Consider the following 21,287-nt stretch of genomic DNA (forward strand, 5'->3'; position numbering starts at 1 on the left):
CTGCTGCTGGGATACGGGAGCTGGCCCACAGCGGCTGCCGATGGAACTCCGCTGCTGTAAGCGCTCCCCTGTGCAAAAGGACAGGCTGAAGGTCAAGGGAGAACCAGGCGCAAAGGTAAACTCGGACTTTAGAAAATAAGTAACAGGAGCAGGCCTGGCCACTCGGCCCGTTGCGCCTATTCCACCCTTTCCTCAGAGTAGTCCTTTCTTTTTAAATCTTTTTTATTGATTTTAAACAAACAGAAATGAAACATGAATACAAAGAGCTTGAGTGTACATAATTAATAGGTTAAGGTATAAATACAAATAGATGATAATAACCTCCCAAACTCATAGTGGTTAAAAAAATATGGAGAAAATAAGAAACCCTCCCCCCCCAAAAAAAATGGAAAAAATCCTAATCGACATGGGCCATTGCATTATATCAATTATACACAGTAGCGTCAAATACTCCGCATCTCCATTCAAATAATTAAGGACAATAAAAGTAAGGTTTAGGGAAAGTCAGTTTAGCTCATATGAAAATGTTGAATAAATGGTCTCCAAGTTTCTTCATATTTAACTGAAGGGTCAAAGACAACACTTGTAATTTTTTCTAAACTCGAGAAAACCACTGAAATATAGTTGGAGGACTAATTTCTTTCCAATTCAATAGGATAGATCTTCTAGCCATTAATGTAACAAATGCAATCATCCGCCGGGCTGAGGGGGGATAAACGACTATTATCCACCATTGGTAAACCGAAATTGCAGTAATAGGATGCAGCTGCAATTTGATATTCAGAACTGTTGAAATAATACCAAAAATATCTTTCCAATAATTTTGCAAACGGGGGCAAGACCAGAACATGTGGGTCAATGAAGCGACTTCAGAATGACATCTGTCACAGGTTGGATTAACATAAGAATAAAATCGAGCGAGTTTATCCTTGGACATGTGAGCCCTATGAACAACCTTAAATTTTATTAGGCATGTTTAGCACAAATAGAAGAAGAATTGACTAATTGTAAAATTTTCTCCCACTGCTCTGTGGGTATAAGACAGTGAAATTCTTTTTCCCATTCCTTCTTAATTATTTCTGATACTCCTGGCTGGATTTTCATGATCATATGATAAATGATAGCTACTTAACCCTTCCGGCAAGGATTCAGAGATAGAATTTTTTTCTGTAATGTCCATTGGACATAATTTCAGAAAATACTAACATTCAAGAAATTTCTAACTTGCAAGTATCTAAAAAAAATGAGTTTTAGGCTGGATAGCTGTTCAAAGGACATAAAACTGTTATCTAAAAATAGATCACGAAAACATGTTATACCTTTTATTTTCCATAACACAAAGGTCTGGTCCATAAAAGAGGGCTGGAAAAAGAAGTTAGATATAATAGGGCTTGATTATTCAAGCCAAAGAATTTACGAAATTGAAACCATATTCTTAATGTATGTTTAACTATAGGATTAGTTATTTGTTTATTCGGTTTAGATAAAGCAAAAGGAAGCGAAGATCCTAAAATAGAAAACAATGATAGATAGATAGATACTTTATTCATCCCCACGGGGAAATTCAAAATTTTTTCCAATGTCCCATACACTTATTGTAGCAAAACTAATTACTAATGAGAAGTCTTGTACAGATTTACACTCCAAATTTACCCATTGTGGGCAAGGTACTATGACCGATTCTTGTGTCCAAAATATATAAATATTGAAGATTAACTGCCCAATAGTAAAATCTCAGGTTTGGCAAAGCAAAACCACCTTCCTTCTTAGGCTTCTGTAAATATCTTTTACTTAATCTCGGATTTTTACTCTGCCACACATATGAGGATATTTTGGAGTCAATAATATCAAAAAAAGATTTAGGAATAAAAATTTGTAATGCTTGGAATAAATAAAAAAATTTGGGTAATACTATCATCTTGGGGATAATGGGGACCACCTGTTAACAAGTTGCTTGATTTGTTCAATTAAAGGTAAAAAAAAATTAACTTTAAATAAACCCTTATGTTTCTTGGTAATTTTAATACCCAAATAAGTAAAATGATCTGTGACAACTTTAAATGGTAAGTGTTTATAAATTGGAAGTTGCATATTTAATGGAAATAATTCACTCTTATTAAAATTCAGTTTGTAGCCAGAAAAGCTACTAAACTGAGCAAACAAGGATGAAATAGCAGGAATAGATCTCTCAGGGTCAGATATGTATAGTAACAAATCATCAGCATATAATGATAACTTATAAGTCCCTTACCCACGGGTAATACCAAAAATATTAGGTGATTCACGAATGGCAACGGCTAAAGGTTCCAAAGCAATGTCAAATAATAGAGGACTTAAAGGGCAGACTTGCCTTGTACCACAGGACAACTGAAAAAAAGGAGATCTTTGATTATTGGTAAGAACGGAAGCCAAAGGATTATAATACATTAATTTAATCCATGATATAAATTTCAAGCTAAAATTAAAATTCTGCAACGTATTAAATAAATATGGCCATTCAACTCTATCGAACGCTTTTTCAGCATCTAAGGAAATGACATTCTGGTATTTTAGATGAAGAAGTATAAATTATATTAACAAATTTTCAAATGTTAAAAGATGAAAAACAGTTTTTAATAAATCCGGTCTGATCTTCAGAGATAATTTGAGGTTAACATTTTCTAATCTAGTGGCCAAAATTTTGGTAAAAATCTTAGAATCCGTATTCAGCAAGGATATTGGCCGATAGGATGCACATTCAGTGGGGTCTTTATCTTTTTTAAGAATTGGAGAAATGGAGGCATCATAAAAAGATTGTGGTTATTTACCTACAGTAAACGCATTTTAAAAATTTTAAAAAGCCAAAGAGGGATTTTAAAAATTTAAAAAATTCAGCAGTATAACCATCCGGACCTGGGGCTTTACCTGAATTCATTGAAAAAGGGAGTGGGTTCCCCTTTCCAGACCCTGCCTGGGGACTTCACTGCACTCCTCAGGGTTATATATGGAACCTCTCGGACAGGGACAGGGAGTGGGTTCCCCTTTCCAGACCCTGCACGGGGACTTGTGTCACTCCTCAGGGTTATATATGGAACCTCTCGGACAGGGTCAGGGAGTGGGTTCCCCTTTCCAGACCCTGCCCGGGGACTTGCCACTCCTCAGGATTATATATGGAACCTCTCGGGCAGGAACAGGGAGTGGGTTCCCCTTTCCCAGGTAGACACCCGAAGGTGACCGGGAACCACCAGAGGGGCTGATGTAATACAAGCCATGGCACGGTGGGTCGCTGAGGTAAGGGAACCCATTTGAATGACAGCCCGACTGCACGCGGATTTTGGTGAGTTTACCCAATAACTACAGAAAAAAGGAGAATCCCTTGCGTACTTTATAGCTCGTTTTAAGGATACGTGAGAGTCCAATGCCGGCAAAACCCTGGACAGATCAGTATGTCCAGCTGGCAGTGCAGACTTTTCTAAACTGTCTCAGACCCAAGCCTGCCCACTCCTTTAAATTAACTAATCTCAATTCGCTGTGTCAGACCTGTCCCCCGGGTGACATAAATTCTGATGAATATGGAGCACAATTGACTCTTTAAAGGGACTGGGGAAAAGCGAGAGTGTGCACAGAGAACCGGTAGTGAGGAGATGGAGTTCGGGTCCCGACGAAGAACCCAGAACCGGTGGCAGGATCGTGCGGACGGTGCAGATGAAGAGGACACTTGGCTAAGGACAGAGACGGGGTTTGTCGAAAGAGGGGACATTGGGCCAGATATTGTCGCACTGCAATCACAGACAAGAATAATGGGCAGGAAGAGAGCCTGGATCACAGCAATTCTGGACAGAGTACCACATTTACTCTCCACAATCCCTTTGGGCCCGGATAGGGCAGGCCAGAGGGGACGGATCACAGTAATATTCGACAGAGTACCACATTTACTCTCCACAATCCCTTTGGGCCCGGATAGGGCAGGCCAGAGGGTACGGATCACAGTAATATTCGACAGAGTACCACATTTACTCTCCACAATCCCTTTGGTCCCGGATAAGGCAGGCCAGAGGGGACGGATCACAGTGATACTGGACAGAGTACCACATTTACTCTCCACAATCCCTTTGGTCCCGGATAGGACAGGCCAGAGGGGACGGATCACAGTGATACTGGACAGAGTACCACATTTACTCTCCACAATCCCTTTGGTCCCGGATAGGGCAGGCCAGAGGGGACGGATCACAGTGATACTCGACAGAGTACCACATTTACTCTCCACAATCCCTTTGGTCCCAGATAGGGCAGGCCAGAGGGGACAGATTACAGTGATACTCGACAGAGTAGCACATTTACTCTCCACAATCCCTTTGGTCCCGGACAGGGCAGGCCAGAGGGGACGTATCACAGTAATAATCGACAGAGTACCACATTTACTCTCCACAATCCCTTTGCTCCCGGGTAGGGCAGGCTGGAGGGGACGGATCACAGTGATGCTCGACAGAGTACCACAGTTACTCTCCACAATCCCTTTGGTCCCGGTTAGGGCAGGCCGGAAGGGACGGATCACAGTGATACTCGACAGAGTTCCACATTTACTCTCCACAATCCCTTTGTTCCCGGATAGGGCATGCCAGAGGGGACGGATCACAGTGAAACTCGACAGAGTACCATATTCACTCTCCACAATCCCTTTGGTCCCGGGTAGGGCAGGCCAGTAGGGACGGATCACAGTGATACTCTACAGAGTACCACATTTACTCTCCACAATCCCTTTGGTCCTGGATAGGGCAGGCCAGTGGGGACGGATCACAGTGATAATCGACAGAGTACCACATTTACTCTCCACAATCCCTTTGGTCCCGAATAGGACAGGCTAGAGGTGCAGATCACAGTGATACTCGACAGAGTACCGCATTTACTCTCCACAATCCCTTTGCTCCCGGATAGGGCAGGCCAGAGGGGACGGTGATACAGGCGGCTGTGTTCAGGCTCACCACACAGGCAGGCTCTTTTCTCACTGCTGTAATCAGGTAGAAGGTACAAGAGCCTCAGTTCTCGCCCCACCAGGGTCAGGAACAGTTACTACCCCTCAACCATCAGTCTGTGGAACAACACAGGATAACTGCACTCACCTGCTGTCCATAGAGATGCTCCCACAACAAATCTTCGTACTGGGACTGTCTCAAAATGAGTGAAATAAGAGGTGGTTTGACTGAGACAGATCACATTCCTGTCTCAGAATTAGAGAAATTCAATCTCACAGGATATCTACAGCGGAAGGTCTGGAATGAAGTTTCCCATAAGGTGTGGAACCAGCGCTCACAGACTTTAAATCCAAGGACAACTCAGCACGACTGAGATGAGGAGAAATTTCCTCACCCAGAGTGCAGTGAATCATTGCAAATATCTCCACAAGGTTTCTAAATTGAATAGGCATATCCTGGGGCTCAGCGGTGATGGGAAGTTGCAGGAAAGTGGTGCTGAGGTCAAAAGTCAAGCATGTTCTGAGTGAAGGGCAGAAGAGGTGCAAGGGGCCCAATGGCCACGCCTTCTCTATTCCTTATTTTCTGAAACACGAGTTTACCTTTGCGCCTCACTGTTTCTTGTCCTGTCAGATTGAACAGGGAGCGCTGAGTGCACCGGACATCTATCGGCAGCCGCTGCGGTTATTTCATGTTCTCGTTGTTTATTTGCATTGGCGAAGTTTGTTGACTTCTGCAGTCTGGTTGATGTTTCAGTGATCCAAATATAGTTACCATTCTGTAGCTTTGCTCTGTATGTTTGTAGGAGTTGTATGTGGCGACTTGTATGTACTCTGTTAGTTTTTGGAATAGTCGCTTGGGGAATCTGAGGTGGAGAAGTATCTGGGGCTTATTTAAAATTATACATTGATATTATCCAACCAATGTTTATTTGACAAGGGTTAATTCTGATATTGAAACTAACTGTTCTTTTTGTGGTTTATATCCAGAGAATTTATTTCATCTGTTTTGGGATTGTGAATATGTTAAAACATTTTATTTTGATGTTGGTCAATTTATAGATCAATATATTAATGTGGATTTTACCTTTTGTTTTCAAAACGTCTTATTTGGGTTTACTAATAACACCAAATCTCATAGGGATCATTTCTTTATCATAAATCTTTTGTTAATTTACAGCAAATTTTATATCCATAAATGCAATCACAGCAATAAGAAACCTTCATTTATATTTTGATGTCAGACTTCAAACTATACGTTTATCCTCTGAAAACTTCCCATCGCCAGAAGGCTGTAAAGACTGTACAAATCTGTCAACGTTTTGGGTTATCTCTGTAAATGTTCCTGTTTTGTGACTCCTCTTAGATACAGTTCCTTCTGTCCAACAATATTTAGAGCGGATTTCCTTGTTTATTTGTATATTTAAAATTAATAGTTATATATTTGTTGCTGCTTTTGTGTGACTCCCTGGCTTTGTTAGCATATGTTTAGTGTTTCTGTTTTTGTTTGTGTTTAATAAAAATTTCAAAAATTTAAAAATAATAAAATTTACTTTGAACTTTGAGCCTCGGGGAACTTGCTTTGATTCTGAGAACAAACTGTGACTGACATCTCCAGCTCCCGGCAGCAGCCCACCCTCGGATAAACTCGCAGCCAATCAGAGGACACCACTGGGAGACTCTTCCCTCCATTGGCTGAGGCGTGTCAGTGGGCGGGACGCTGGGCGGACCGAAGTTTGGAATCGGGAACGAGTGGACCCGGTGAGAGACCCGAGATTGGGAGCAGCTCCCCGGGTAAAGGCTGCAACAGCGGCCAGAGTTTTGAATCCTTCCGATGGCGGAGGTGAAGATTCGGGCGGAGATTCCGTGAGATGTTTCATTCACACAGCGGGAGCCCGGTCTTTCCCCGCCGTGGATCGGTGCCTATTGTCCGGAGTTTCCTCCCAGTCCTGTCTCCTGCTGCTGGGATACGGGAGCTGGCCCGCAGCGGCTGCCGGTGCAACTCCGGTGCTGTGAGCGCTCCCTTGTGCAATCCGAACGGCTGAAGGCCAAGGGAGAACAAGGCGTAAAGGTAAACTCGTGCTTTAGAAAATAAGTAACAGGAGCAGGCCTGGCCACTCGGCCCGTTGCGCCTATTCCGCCCTTTCCTCAGAGTAGTCCTTTCTTTTTAAATCTTTTTATTGATTTTAAACAAACAGAAATGAAACATGAATGCAAAGAGCTTGAGAGTACATAATTAATAGGTTAAGGTATAAATACAAATCGATGATAATAACCTCCCAAACTCATAGTAGTTAAAAAAAATGGAGAAAATAAGAAACCCTCCCCCCCAAAAAAATGAAAAAAATCCTAACCGACATGGGCCATTGCATTATATCAATTATACACAGTAGCGTCAGTAACTCCGCACCTCCATCCAAATAATTAAGGACAATAAAAGTAAGGTTTAGGGAAAGTCAGTTTAGCTCATATGAAAATGTTGAATAAATGGTCTCCATGTTTCTTCATATTTAACTGAAGGGTCAAAGACAACACTTGTAATTTTTTCTAAACTCGAGAAAACCACTGAAATATAGTTGGAGGATTAATTTCTTTCCAGTTCAATAGGATAGATCTTCTAGCCATTAATGTAACAAATGCAATCATCTGCCGGGCTGAGGGGGGATAAACGACTATTATCCACCATTGGTAAACCGAAAATTGCAGTAACAGGATGCAGTTGCAATTTGATATTCAGAACTGTTGAAATAATACCAAAAATATCTTTCCAATAATTTTGCAAACGGGGGCAAGACCAGAACATGTGGGTCAATGAAGCGACTTCAGAATGACATCTGTCACTGGTTGGATTAACATAAGAATAAAATCGAGCGAGTTTATCCTTGGACATGTGAGCCCTATGAACAACCTTAAATTGTATTAGGGCATGTTTAGCACAAATAGAAGAAGAATTGACTAATTGTAAAATTTTCTCCCACTGCTCTGTGGGTATAAGACAGTGCAATTCTTTTTCCCATTCCTTCTTAATTATTTCTGATACTCCTGGCTGGATTTTCATGATCATATGATAAATGATAGCTACTTAACCCTTCCGGCAAGGATTCAGAGATAGAATTTTTTTCTGTAATGTCCATTGGACATAATTTCAGAAAATACTAACATTCAAGAAATTTCTAACTTGCAAGTATCTAAAAAAAATGAGTTTTAGGCTGGATAGCTGTTCAAAGGACATAAAACTGTTATCTAAAAATAGATCACGAAAACATGTTATACCTTTTATTTTCCATAACACAAAGGTCTGGTCCATAAAAGAGGGCTGGAAAAAGAAGTTAGATATAATAGGGCTTGATTATTCAAGCCAAAGAATTTACGAAATTGAAACCATATTCTTAATGTATGTTTAACTATAGGATTAGTTATTTGTTTATTCGGTTTAGATAAAGCAAAAGGAAGCGAAGATCCTAAAATAGAAAACAATGATAGATAGATAGATACTTTATTCATCCCCACGGGGAAATTCAAAATTTTTTCCAATGTCCCATACACTTATTGTAGCAAAACTAATTACTAATGAGAAGTCTTGTACAGATTTACACTCCAAATTTACCCATTGTGGGCAAGGTACTATGACCGATTCTTGTGTCCAAAATATATAAATATTGAAGATTAACTGCCCAATAGTAAAATCTCAGGTTTGGCAAAGCAAAACCACCTTCCTTCTTAGGCTTCTGTAAATATCTTTTACTTAATCTCGGATTTTTACTCTGCCACACATATGAGGATATTTTGGAGTCAATAATATCAAAAAAGATTTAGGAATAAAAATTTGTAATGCTTGGAATAAATAAAAAAAATTTGGGTAATACTATCATCTTGATATTATTAATTCGACCAACCAATGACAGAGATAATGGGGACCACCTGGTAACAAGTTGCTTCATTTGTTCAATTAAAGGTAAAATAATTAACTTTAAATAAACCCTTATGTTTCTTGGTAATTTTAATTCCCAAATAAGTAAAATGATCTGTGACAACTTTAAATGGTAAGTGTTTATAAATTGGAACTTGCATATTTAATGGAAATAATTCACTCTTATTAAAATTCAGTTTGTAGCCAGAAAAGCTACTAAACTGAGCAAACAAGGATGAAATAGCAGGAATAGATCTCTCAGGGTCAGATATGTATAGTAACAAATCATCAGCATATAATGATAACTTATAAGTCCCTTACCCATGGGTAATACCAAAAATATTAGGTGATTCATGAATGGCAACAGCAAAAGGTTCCAAAGCAATGTCAAATAATAGAGGACTTAAAGGGCAGCCTTGCCTTGTACCACAGGACAACTGAAAAAAAGGAAATCTTTGATTATTGGTAAGAACGGAAGCCAAAGGATTATAATACATTAATTTAATCCATGATATAAATTTCAAGCTAAAATTAAAATTCTGCAACGTATTAAATAAATATGGCCATTCAACTCTATCGAACGCTTTTTCAGCATCTAAGGAAATGACATTCTGGTATTTTAGATTGTTATGAAACCAGTAACTGGTTTCACTTACCAGCAAAGATAGATATGTCAGTTGAAGTCCAATGGTACTATTTTCAAAAGTTTTATTAATAAAGGGGCACAAAAATTAAGGTTAATACAAACATTCAGATAACATGCGTCAATACTCAATCTAAAACGCAGGTACATTAATAATCACTCAGAAATAAGCTCTTTCGTTGTCTAGGGTATAATACTGAGTCCAATTGGAAATATAAAGAGTCACTCTGAAGCCTGAAGGCTTTTCCCTTTTGGTTTCACGTGTTGGAGAGAGAGAGAGAGATTGTTAGGAAAAGAGAACACTTGCCGTTGTCTTTATGAATCAAATCCTCAGCCTCAGAGGATTTGGCTTCCCTGGTGTTAAATAAAAGCGGTTTTCCGTTGGTTCTAGCCACAAACTCCGCATTCGGAATTTAACGCACGTGGCTTCCTTCAAAATGGCTTCCCGTTCCCACGGGAAGCGGTATCGTGCTTCTCGGTGTCTCCTTGGTGCGTCTGAGGGTCGTCCTCTTTCAGACCCTTCTTTATAATGTCTCACGGGATCTCAGGTGTCAATCAGGTTGCAGGTGATGCAATCTCTCTCTCAACCAGCCCACTTTGCCCGAGGGCTTTACAATGTCCCTGCGAGTTGGCACGTCTGCAGTTCCCAGGTGTCTCCCAGGTGGAATGCGGTATCCAGCACGTCGCTGTCTTTCCATTTCCTGTGTCCATTCGGCATGTCTCTCTCTCTCTCTTGCTCTCTCTCGGGTCATTGACCCCCCTTTCACTAGGGCTCTTGCAATTCTCACAAAGGAGGGGGCTGGTATCATAACACCTCCCCTCTTAAAGGTTTTTTACCAGCGGTTAAAAACACAGAGTGGTACAGAGTCTTACAGAAATTTTGAATCTAACACAATACAGAAGCTTTTCTTTTCACTACAGAGTAATACAGTTATACATTCAAGTCAGCATCTAAACAGTTAACAATTACAGTGTCCCTTTAGTTAATATCTTAACATTGCGTACCGTACTAAAGTCTTGTAACATCAGACTTCAATTCAATAACCACCTATTTATTTATTGTTGTCAGCAACAAAACTGCGGAGGTGTGATCTTAGCTTAGGTGCATCTACAAAAGTTTATGCGAATACTAATCGTTTCGGTCGGTTTACTTCGCCGGCAGGTCTCCAAAGGTCTGTCTTTATTATTCACAGGCTTTGGCGCAACCCGTAAAACCTGCTTTGCTGTTTAAAAAAAATGGCATCCCCATTAACCGTCACCTCTTTTCTGGCGAGTCCCCCCGTTGGGACTTTGAGTAATTTGGCGTGGTGAACTCCCGCCCGCCTCGTTCATCGGGGCTATTTTTTCAACACCATGCCCCAAACTGTCAAGACCCTTCAGGCTATTTGTTTTTAATTCCAACTCCTCTTTCAGGTAGCATTTCGAATGCAACCTCTTCACACCCCACCCTGGCGTAACAATAGAGTGGGGGGCCCCGCTATTTCCCGACTCACTCTGTGAGCGATCTGCCAGGTTTAAAATTTCTTCCTTCGACTTGGGAACTACAGACTTTCTGTTTCCTTCAATAACAATCCTCATTCCCCCCTTAAATTCGGCATTAACCTTGGCCCCACTCGCGAATACAAACACCGTGGAACTCACACTTCCCACGGTTACCAAGGTTAACCCTTTTCCTACTGAACCAACCCTATCTGATCCACAAAGACGGCCGCCCCGTTCCCCTGAATCAAACACCTCAGACTTCCCCTGAGCTCTGTTACCAGGTTCAGCACCACGTGCGCCCCCATCTTGGACACACTCAAACGGGACATTGGCCTCTTCCAGGCTTTCAACACCCGTACCTTTTTCAAATTCTTCCAGTTACTTCCAGTTAATTCCCCCGATCCTTCCAGTTACTCTCTAGGCAGCCCCCCGTTGGGGAAGGCGCAACCCTGCGAGCTGAAACAACCTCCTCGGCCATTTCAGCTGACTTCGCCACAGCAAGGATACCCTTCCTCTCTAAGACTGCCCTCATTTCACTCTCGGGACCATCGAGAACACCTTTAGAACTCTGAACTTCTTCAAACAATTCTGCCAAACCAGACAGATTAACCATGTCCAACTCTGGACATTTTAACAACTTTATCCGTTTCTCAACTTTAGTTCCTACCTCTAGGACCTTTCTCTTCACTAAGGGCAGGGCTATTTCCTCTCCCTTACCCCCTTTTACTTTACTGCTTTCTGTTTTACCACCCTCGGAACCCTCATGGTACAGGGTCGGTAAAAACATCTTGGCCAGATTACTGCAGGCCCGATTTAAACTGCTCACTGCTTTTCTGGACAGGCTGCGTGTGTCCGCGCATGCGCGATAGCTTTGGGACTCTAGGGGCGGGGCCACCGCACTCGCCAGTCTGCGGGTCGGCATCATAGCTGCCACCGTTTCAAAAAACAAGAAATAACTATCAACATCCGTCTCTTCGAACGGAGGTACTACTCTCAGCTCCCGACTAACATTAAACCGCTCTCTCCTTAGCTCCTCCCTCTCTCTTTCTCTCCCCGCTGCCGCTCTCTCGGCTGCTGCTAACTCTCTGATCCGAATTTCATGCTGTCTTTGCCTCTCAGCTTGATCCTGCTCGTTTTCCACCTCTAACCCCTTCGCCAAATTTAACAAGTCTGATTTGGTGCTCACCTCTAGCGCCGCCACAGTCGCGTTTTTCATAAATTCACACACGTCCATCTTTGCTGGTTTTTCTGTCTGGCTACCTGCGTACCAGATCCAAATTATTTTTTTTTTTGACTTACAATCCCGATTGACTGACCTCCCCCTTTTTGGTGTCAAATCCCGAGACGAGAACCCCACTTGTTATGAAACCAGTAACTGGTTTCACTTACCAGCAAAGATAGATATGTCAGTTGAAGTCCAATGGTACTATTTTCAAAAGTTTTATTAATAAAGGGGCACAAAAATTAAGGTTAATACAAACATTCAGATAACATGCGTCAATACTCAATCTAAAACGCAGGTACATTAATAATCACTCCGAAATAAGCTCTTTCGTTGTCTAGGGTATAATACTGAGTCCAATTGGAAATATAAAGAGTCACTCTGAAGACTGCAGGCTTTTCCCTTTTGGTTTCACGTGTTGGAGAGAGAGAGAGAGATTGTTAGGAAAAGAGAACACTTGCCGTTGTCTTTATGAATCAAATCCTCAGCCTCAGAGGATTTGGCTTCCCTGGTGTTAAATAAAAGCGGTTTTCCGTTGGTTCTAGCCACAAACTCCGCATTCGGAATTTAACGCACGTGGCTTCCTTCAAAATGGCTTCCCGTTCCCACAGGAAGCGGTATCGTGCTTCTCGGTGTCTCCTTGGTGCGTCTGAGGGTCGTCCTCTTTCAGACCCTTCTTTATAATGTCTCACGGGATCTCAGGTGTCAATCAGGTTGCAGGTGATGCAATCTCTCTCTCAACCAGCCCACTTTGCCCGAGGGCTTTACAGTGTCCCTGCGAGTTGGCACGTCTGCAGTTCCCAGGTGTCTCCCAGGTGGAATGCGGTATCCAGCACGTCGCTGTCTTTCCATTTCCTGTGTCCATTCGGCATGTCTCTCTCTCTCTCTTGCTCTCTCTCGGGTCATTGACCCCCCTTTCACTAGGGCTCTTGCAATTCTCACAAAGGAGGGGGCTGGTATCATAACAAGATGAAGAAGTATAAATTATATTAATAAATTTTCAAATGTTAAAAGATGAATAACAGATTTTAATAAATCCGGTCTGATCTTCAGAGATAATTTGAGGTAACATTTTCTAATCTAGTGGCCAAAATTTTGGTAAAAATCTTAGAATCCGTATTCAGCAAGGATATTGGCCGATAGGATGCACATTCAGTGGGGTCTTTATCTTTTTTAAGAATTGGAGAAATGGAGGCATCATAAAAAGATTGTGGTTATTTGCCTACTTTTAACGCATCTTTAAAAATTTTAAAAAGCCAAAGAGGGATTTAAAAAATTTAAAAAATTCAGCAGTATAACCATCCGGACCTGGGGCTTTACCTGAATTCATTGAAAAAGGGAGTGGGTTCCCCGTTCCAGACCCTGCCTGGGGACTTGTACAACTCCTCGGGGTTATATATGGAACCTCTCAGACAGGGACAGCGGGTGGGTACACCTTTCCAGACCCTGCCCGGGGACTTGTGCCACTCCTCAGGGTTATATATGGAACCTCTCGGACAGGGACAGGGAGTGGGTTCCCCTTTCCAGACCCTGCCCGGGGACTTGTGCCACTCCTCAGGGTTATATATGGAACCACTCGGGCAGGGACAGGGAGTGGGTTCCCCTTTCCAGACCCTGCCCGGGGACCTGTGCCACTCCTCAGGGTTATATATGGAACCTCTCGGGCAGGGACAGGGAGTGGGTTCCCCTTTCCAGACCCTGCCCGGGGACGTGCCACTCCTCAGGGTTATATATGGAACCTCTCGGACAGGGACAGGGAGTGGGTTCCCCTTTCCCAGGTAGACACCCGAAGATGACCGGGAGCCAACAGAGTGGCTGATGTAATACAATCCATTGCACGGTGGGTCACTGAGGTAAGGGAACCCATTTGAATGGCAGCCCGACTGCACGTGGATTTTGGTGAATTTACCCAATAACTACAGAAAAAAGGAGAATCCCTTGCGTACTTTATAGCTCGTTTTAAGGATACGTGAGAGTCCAATGCCGGCAAACCCCTGGACAGATCAGTATGTCCAGCTGGCAGTGCAGACTTTTCTAAACTGTCTCAGACCCAAGCCTGCCCAGTCCTTTAAGTTAACTAATCTCAATTCGCTGTGTCAGACCTGGCCCCAGGGTGACATAAATTCTGATGAATAGGGAGCGCAATTGACTCTTTAAAGGGACTGGGGAAAAGCGAGAGTGTGCACAGAGAACCGGTAGTGAGGAGATGGAGTTCGGGTCCCGACGAAGAACCCAGAACCTGTGGCAGGATAGTGCGGACGGTGCAGATGAAGAGGACACTTGGCTAAGGACAGAGACGGGGTTTGTAGAAAGAGGGGACATTGGGCCAGATATTGTCGCACTGCAATCACAGACAAGAATAATGGGCAGGAAGAGAGCCTGGATCACAGCAATACTTGACAGAGTAGCACATTTACTCTCCACAATCCCTTTGGTCCCGGATAGGGCAGGCCAGAGGGGACGGATCACAGTCATACTCGACAGAGTACCACATTCACTCTCCACAATCCCTTTGGTCCCGGATAGGGCAGGCCAGAGGGGACGGATTATAGTGATACTCGACAGAGTACCACATTTACTGTCCACAATCCCCTTGGTCCCGGACAGGGAAGGCCAGAGGGGATGGATCACAGCGTACTCGACAGAGTACCGCATTTACTCTCCACAATCCCTTTGGTCCCGGACAGGGCAGGCCAGAGGGACAGATCACAGTGATACTCGACAGAGAACCCCATTTACTCTCCACAATCCCTTTGGTCCCGGATAGGGCAGGCCAGAGGGGACGGATCACAGTGATACTCGACAGAGTACCACATTTACTCTCCACAATCCCTTTGGTCCCGGATAGGGCAGGCCAGAGGGGACGGTGATACAGGCGGCTGTGATCAGGCTCATCACACAGGCAGGTTCTTTTCTCACTGCTGTAATCAGGTAGAAGGTACAAGAGCCTCAGGACTCGCACCACCAGGTTCTGGAACAGTTACTACCCCTCAACCTTCAGGCTATGGAACAATACGGGATAACTGCACTCACCTGCTCTCCATAGAGATGCTCCCACAACAAATCATCGTACTGGGACTGTCTCAAAATGAGTGAAATAAGAGGTGGTTGGACTGAGACAGATCACATTCCTGTCTCAGAATTAGAGCAATACAATATCACAGGATATTTACAGTGTAAGGGCTGAAATGATGTTTCCCATAAGTTGTGGAACCAGCGCTCACAGACTCAAAATCCAAGGACAACTCAGCAGGACTGAGATGAGGAGAAATTTCCTCACCCAGAGTGCAGTGTTTCATTTCAATTATCTCCACAAGGTTTCTAAATTGAATAGACATATCCTGGGGCTCAGCGGTGATGGAAAGTTGCAGGAAAGTGGTGCTGAGGTCAAAAGTCAAGCATATTCTGAGTGAAGGTCAGAAGTGGCACAAGGGGCCGAATGGCCACTCCCTCTCTCGTATTTTCTGAAACACGAGTTTACCTTTGCGCCTCACTGTTTCTTGTCCTGTCAGATTGAACAGGGAGCGCTGAGAGCACCGGACATCTATCGGCAGCCACTGCGGTTATTTCATGTTCTCGTTGTTTATTTGCAAGTTTGTTGTCTTCTGCACTCTGGTTGATCTTTCAGTGATCCAGATATAGTTACCTTTCTGTAGCTTTTCTCTGTATGTTTGTAGGAGTTGAATGTGGCGATTTATATGTACACTGATAATAAAATTTACTTTGAACTTTGAGGCTCGGGGAACTTGCTTTGATTCTGAGAACAAACTGTGACTGACATCTCCAGCTCCCAGTAGCAGCCCCCCCTCGGACACACTCACAGCCAATCAGAGGACACCACTGGGAGAATCTTGCCTCCATTGGCTGAAGAGTGTTAGTGGGCGGGACGCTGAGCGGACCGAAGTTTGGAATCGGGAACGAGTGGACCCGGTGAGAGACCCGAGATTGGGAGCAGCTCCCCGGGTAAAGGCTGCAACAGCGGCCGGAGTTTTGAATCCTTCCGATGGCGGAGGTGAAGATTCGGGCGGAGATTCCGTGAGATGTTTCAGCCACACAGAGGGAGCCCGGTCTTTCCCCGCCGTGGATCGGGGCCTATTGTCCGGAGTTTCCTCCCAGTCCTGTCTCCTGCTGCTGGGATACGGGAGCTGGCCCACAGCGGCTGCCGATGGAACTCCGGTGCTGTGAGCGCTCCCCTGTGCAAAAGGACAGGCTGAAGGTCAAGGGAGAACCAGGCGCAAAGGTAAACTCAGACTTTAGAAAAAGGAAACTGGAGCAGGCCATTCGGCCCTTTGTGTCTGTTCTGCCTTTCACTCAGAACATGCCTGATGTTTGACCTCAGCGCCACTTTCGCGCAATGCTCCCAGCATCGCAGAGCCACAAAATTTGTCCTTCGAATTTAGAAACCTTGAGGAGAAAATTCCAAAGATTCACTGCCCTCTGGGTGAGGAAATTTCTCCTCATCTCAGTCCTGCTGAGGTGAACTCGGATTCTGTGACCCCGATTCCTCACGACAGCCAAAGGAAACATCGTTCCTGCCTCTACCCTGTCAATACCCTGTGAGACTGTGTCTGTCTCAGTCAGACGGCCTTTTATTTCTCTAATTTTGAGACAGGCCTGGTCAGTATAATCTCTCCGAGGACACTACCTCACCTCCTAAATCAATCTGGGAAATCTCTTCATTCCCTTCATCCCACAGGCTGACTCCGGGAGGGAGACCAGACCTGTGCACAATGTTCCATGTACGCTCTCACCAGGACCCCATATACCTTCAGAGGAGATCTTTATTCCTGTATTCAAACCTTCCTTCCCATTCAATGCTCTTCATTTAATATCGAACTCAAACAGTGAACAGACACAACACAGCCTCAGCCATGTGGTGAAATTTGTCAGCCATACATTGCAATATCTAGGAATAAAAACCACAAATTACAGTAAGTATTTATAAAATTATACTTAAAATGTATTGCAAAAAGAGAAGGCAAATCCTGAGGAAGTATTTATCGGCTGAAGTGTGGTGAAATTTGTTCCTTTGTGTCTGCAGTACATTGCAATATTTAGTCATAAACACTACAGACTACAGTTAGTATGTGTAAAATTATATTTAGAATGTAGTGCAAAACGAGAGGAAAAATACTGAGGGGGTGTTCCTGGGTTCTTTGTCCATTCAGAAATCTGACAGTGGGGAAGAAGCTGTTCCTGAACCGGTGAGTGTGTCTCCAGGCCCCTGTACATCCTTCTTGATGGTAGCAATGAGAAGAGGTCATGTCCTGGGTGATGGGGTCCTTAATGATGGATGCCACCTTTTTGAATGTGTCCTGGATGTTGTGGAGTCCAGTGCCCATGAAGGAGCTGGCTGAGTTTACAACTTTCTGCAGCATTTTCCGATCCTGTGCAGTGGCCTCTCCACACCAGGCAGTGAAGCAACCAGTTAGAATGCTCTCCACAGTACATCTGTAGAAATTTGCAAGTGTCTTTAGTGACAGACTGATTCCCCTCAATCTCCGAATGAAATATAGCCGATGTTGTGCCATCATTGTAACTGCATCAATATGTTGGGCCCAGGATAGTTCCTCAGAGATGTTGAGAGGGAGGAAATGGAAACTGCTCACCCTTCTCACTTCTGATCCCACGATGAGGACTGGTGTGTGTTCCCTCGACATCCCCTTCCTGAATCCACAATCAATTCCTTTGTCTTCATGATGTTGAGTGCAAGGTTGTTGCTGCGACACCACTCAACTTGCTGATCTATCTCACTCCTGTACTCCTTCTCGTCACCATCTGAAATTCCACCAACAATAGCTGTGTCATCAGCAAGTTTATAGATGAGCCCAGACACACAGACGTGGGGGTAGAGAGAGTAGAGCAGTGGGCTGAGCACGCATCGTTGAGGTGTGCCAGTGTTGATTGTCAGCAAGGAGGAGATGTTATTTCTGATCCACACAGACTGTGGTCTCATGGTGAGGATCCAGTTGCAGAAGGAGGTACAGAGGCCCAGGTTTTGGAGCTTGTTGATTACAATTGAGGGTCTGATTGTGTTGAACGCTGAGCTGTAATCAGCAGCCTGACTTGTGTTTTGCTATTGACCTGGTGATCAAAGGCCGAGTGTGAGCCAGTGAGAATTGTTGACAGATTGTAGTGATTGGCAAATTGCAGTGGGTCCCTGCACACAGACAGGAGTTGATTGACCATGACCAACCCATCAAAGCACTTCATCACAGTAGTGAGCGACACTGGGTGATAGTCATTGAGGCAGGTCACCCTGGTATTTTTGGGCACTGGTATGATTGTCGACGTTTTTGTGTGTGTGTGTGTGTGTGTGTGTGTGTCTACGTGTGTTCGCACGCTTGAGCAGAGAGACAGAGTATTTGAGGCTTTCCAGTTGAATTCAGGTATATTTCCAGTAATTGGTGTGCCTCGAAAGATGGGTCACAGTGTTGGGCCGACCATTCAGATTAGAACAAAATAATTTACCCGGCAGGCTGAGCTCACAGCCCGCTCTTGTGTTTCAGAGAGTTATTTACAAATTGAAATGTACAATTTAAAATGTGCAAAGTAAATGTATTATCAAAGTATAGGCATGTCACCATGTATAATCCTGGGATTTGATTATATTGTAAATTCAGTAAACTCAAGAACAATTATACGATGAATGAAAGATCGCCCCCAACAGGACAAACAAAACAACCATGTGCAAAAGACAACAAAATTCAAATACAAAAGAAAACTAATAAATAACCCAGAAAGAAACATCAAGAACATGAGATGAGGAGCTGTTGATTGTGTCCATTGGTTGTGGGAATAGCAAAGTTTAAGTATCTGGTCTCAATTTAGAAAATCTTTTGGTTTAGCGAATTTTTCATTATCATTTCCCAATCTCCTTAATTTTTTTTATCCCTTCCATGACTGACAAAGTCTTTAAGGATTGGGATGAACTGGGTATTAAGTGTTTTTGGGACTTGTTTATCTCAGGATCTCTTGCATCATTTGACCAATTGTCAAATAAATTTGCACTCCCAAAATCTCATTTTTACAGATACCTACAAATTAGAGATTTTCTACATTTCCAATTAGCTACTTTTCCTATAGGTCCTGATAAAAATTTACTGGACGCTCTTTTAAATTTAAAACCTTTTGTTAATGGTTCTATTACCGGTATCTATAACTTGTTGATTAATTCTAGACAAGACTTTTTAGATAAAATATAAAAAGCTTGGGAGGATGACCTAAATTGTCAGATTTCTGATGATAGATGGAATAAAATTCTTAAGCGGGTTAATAAATCATCTTTCTGTGCTCGTTATGCTCTTCTACAATTTAAAGTGGTTCATAGAGCTTACATTTCTAAACAGAAGCTCTCCAGTTTGTAGCCGAATGTTTCTGCACTTTGTAATAAATGCAACTCTGCTGATGCCTCTTTAATTCATAAGTTTTGGTTTTGCCCTACAATTGAAAAGTTTTGGCGGGAAGTATTTCATACCTTCTCTCAACTTTTTAGGGTCCAATTTGACCCAAATCCCCTTACTGCCTTGTTTGGTATTATTACAAATGAAGATATAACTTTAAATACCCCTAACCTACAGGTTTTAGTTTTTACCTCTCTTTTAGCAAGAAGAGCAATCCTGCTTAAATGGAAGGAGTCTACCCCTCCTACACATCTTCAATGGCTACGTGAAATTATGTCGTATTTAAATTTAGAAAAGATCCGCTGCTCAGTCTTAAATTCGAAACAATCTTTTTTATGATATTTGGGGACCTTTCTTAAATTACTTTTCCAATTTATAAAGTTTAACAGTGCACAGACTTTTATGTATATTTTTATCTTCTCTTCTTAAGTGAATACGTTTTTTTTCTAATTATCGATTGTCATCCATTAGTTTTTTTCTTTGGTAGTTGGTAGGGGGTTGACTTTATATATATATATATAAAACATTTCTTTTATGATGTATGACCTATCTTTAAATGTTTGATTACAGAGTGGTATAACTTTATGTGATATGCTATAACATTTTGATCAATTTTATTACACTATATGAATGTACACAAGTTATGTTGAGATGTATCTATGTGTTGCACTCTGTAAATCTTTTTTTTCTTCTGAATAAATATATTGTAAAAAGAAAGAAGGACCTGTTGGTTGAGTGTAATAACTGTTCCTGAACCTGGGGTTGAGGCTCCTGAGGCTCATGCACCTTCTTCCTGATGGCAGCATTGAGAAGAGAGCATGGCCTGGGTGGTGGGGGTCCTTGATGATGGATGCTGATTTCCTGCGACAGCACTCCGCAGAGATGTGCTCAGTTGTGAGGAGAGTTTTACCCGTGATGTGAAGGGCCATATCTACTATGATGTGCTGGGCCATACTACTGAGGACAGACAGTTCCTGCTTTCTTGTAATTGCACTTGTGTCCCGGGCTCGGGACAGATCCTCTGAAATGTTAACACTGTGGAATTTAAAGTTGCTGAACATCTCCACCTTTGAGCCCCGATGAGGATTGCCTCATGGGTTCCTGTTTCCTCCTCCAAAATCCATAAACAGTTCATTGCTCTTGCTCTCACTGAATGAGAGGCTGCTCTTGGACCATAAGATCATGCGAGACAGAAGCAGAATTAGGCCATTTGGCCCATCAAAACTGCTCTGCCGCTTCATCATGGTAAATCCACTTTTCCTCCCAGCCCCATTTTCCTGCCTTCGCCGCGTATCCTTTCATGCCCTGACCGATCGAAAGTCCATCAACCTCTGCCATAGCAAAAGGAAAAGCAGCATCCGTCATCAGGGCAAGATGAGGTGAGGCACCTCCCACTCCATACCCATCCATTTCTGTCCATCCCCCCTCCCCACTCTTGCCTACAAACCTCACTTTCACTCCTTACCATTCTCTTCTCTCTCGCTCCCTCCCCTCTCTCAACTCTCTCACACTCTCTCCCCACACTTCCCACTCTCTCCCAACTCTCTGCTTCACTCTTTCCTCCCCAGTATACCCCATTCTCCTACTCTTGAACCCTCTCTCCCCACGTTCTCTTTCTTTCAATCTCATCCCTCTCTTCCCTCCCTCTCCCCTTCCCTTTTCCCCTTTCTCCACCCCTC

This window comes from Hemitrygon akajei, unplaced genomic scaffold (genome assembly GCF_048418815.1).
Source record: "Hemitrygon akajei unplaced genomic scaffold, sHemAka1.3 Scf000038, whole genome shotgun sequence".
Classification (NCBI taxonomy): Eukaryota; Metazoa; Chordata; class Chondrichthyes; order Myliobatiformes; family Dasyatidae; genus Hemitrygon; species Hemitrygon akajei.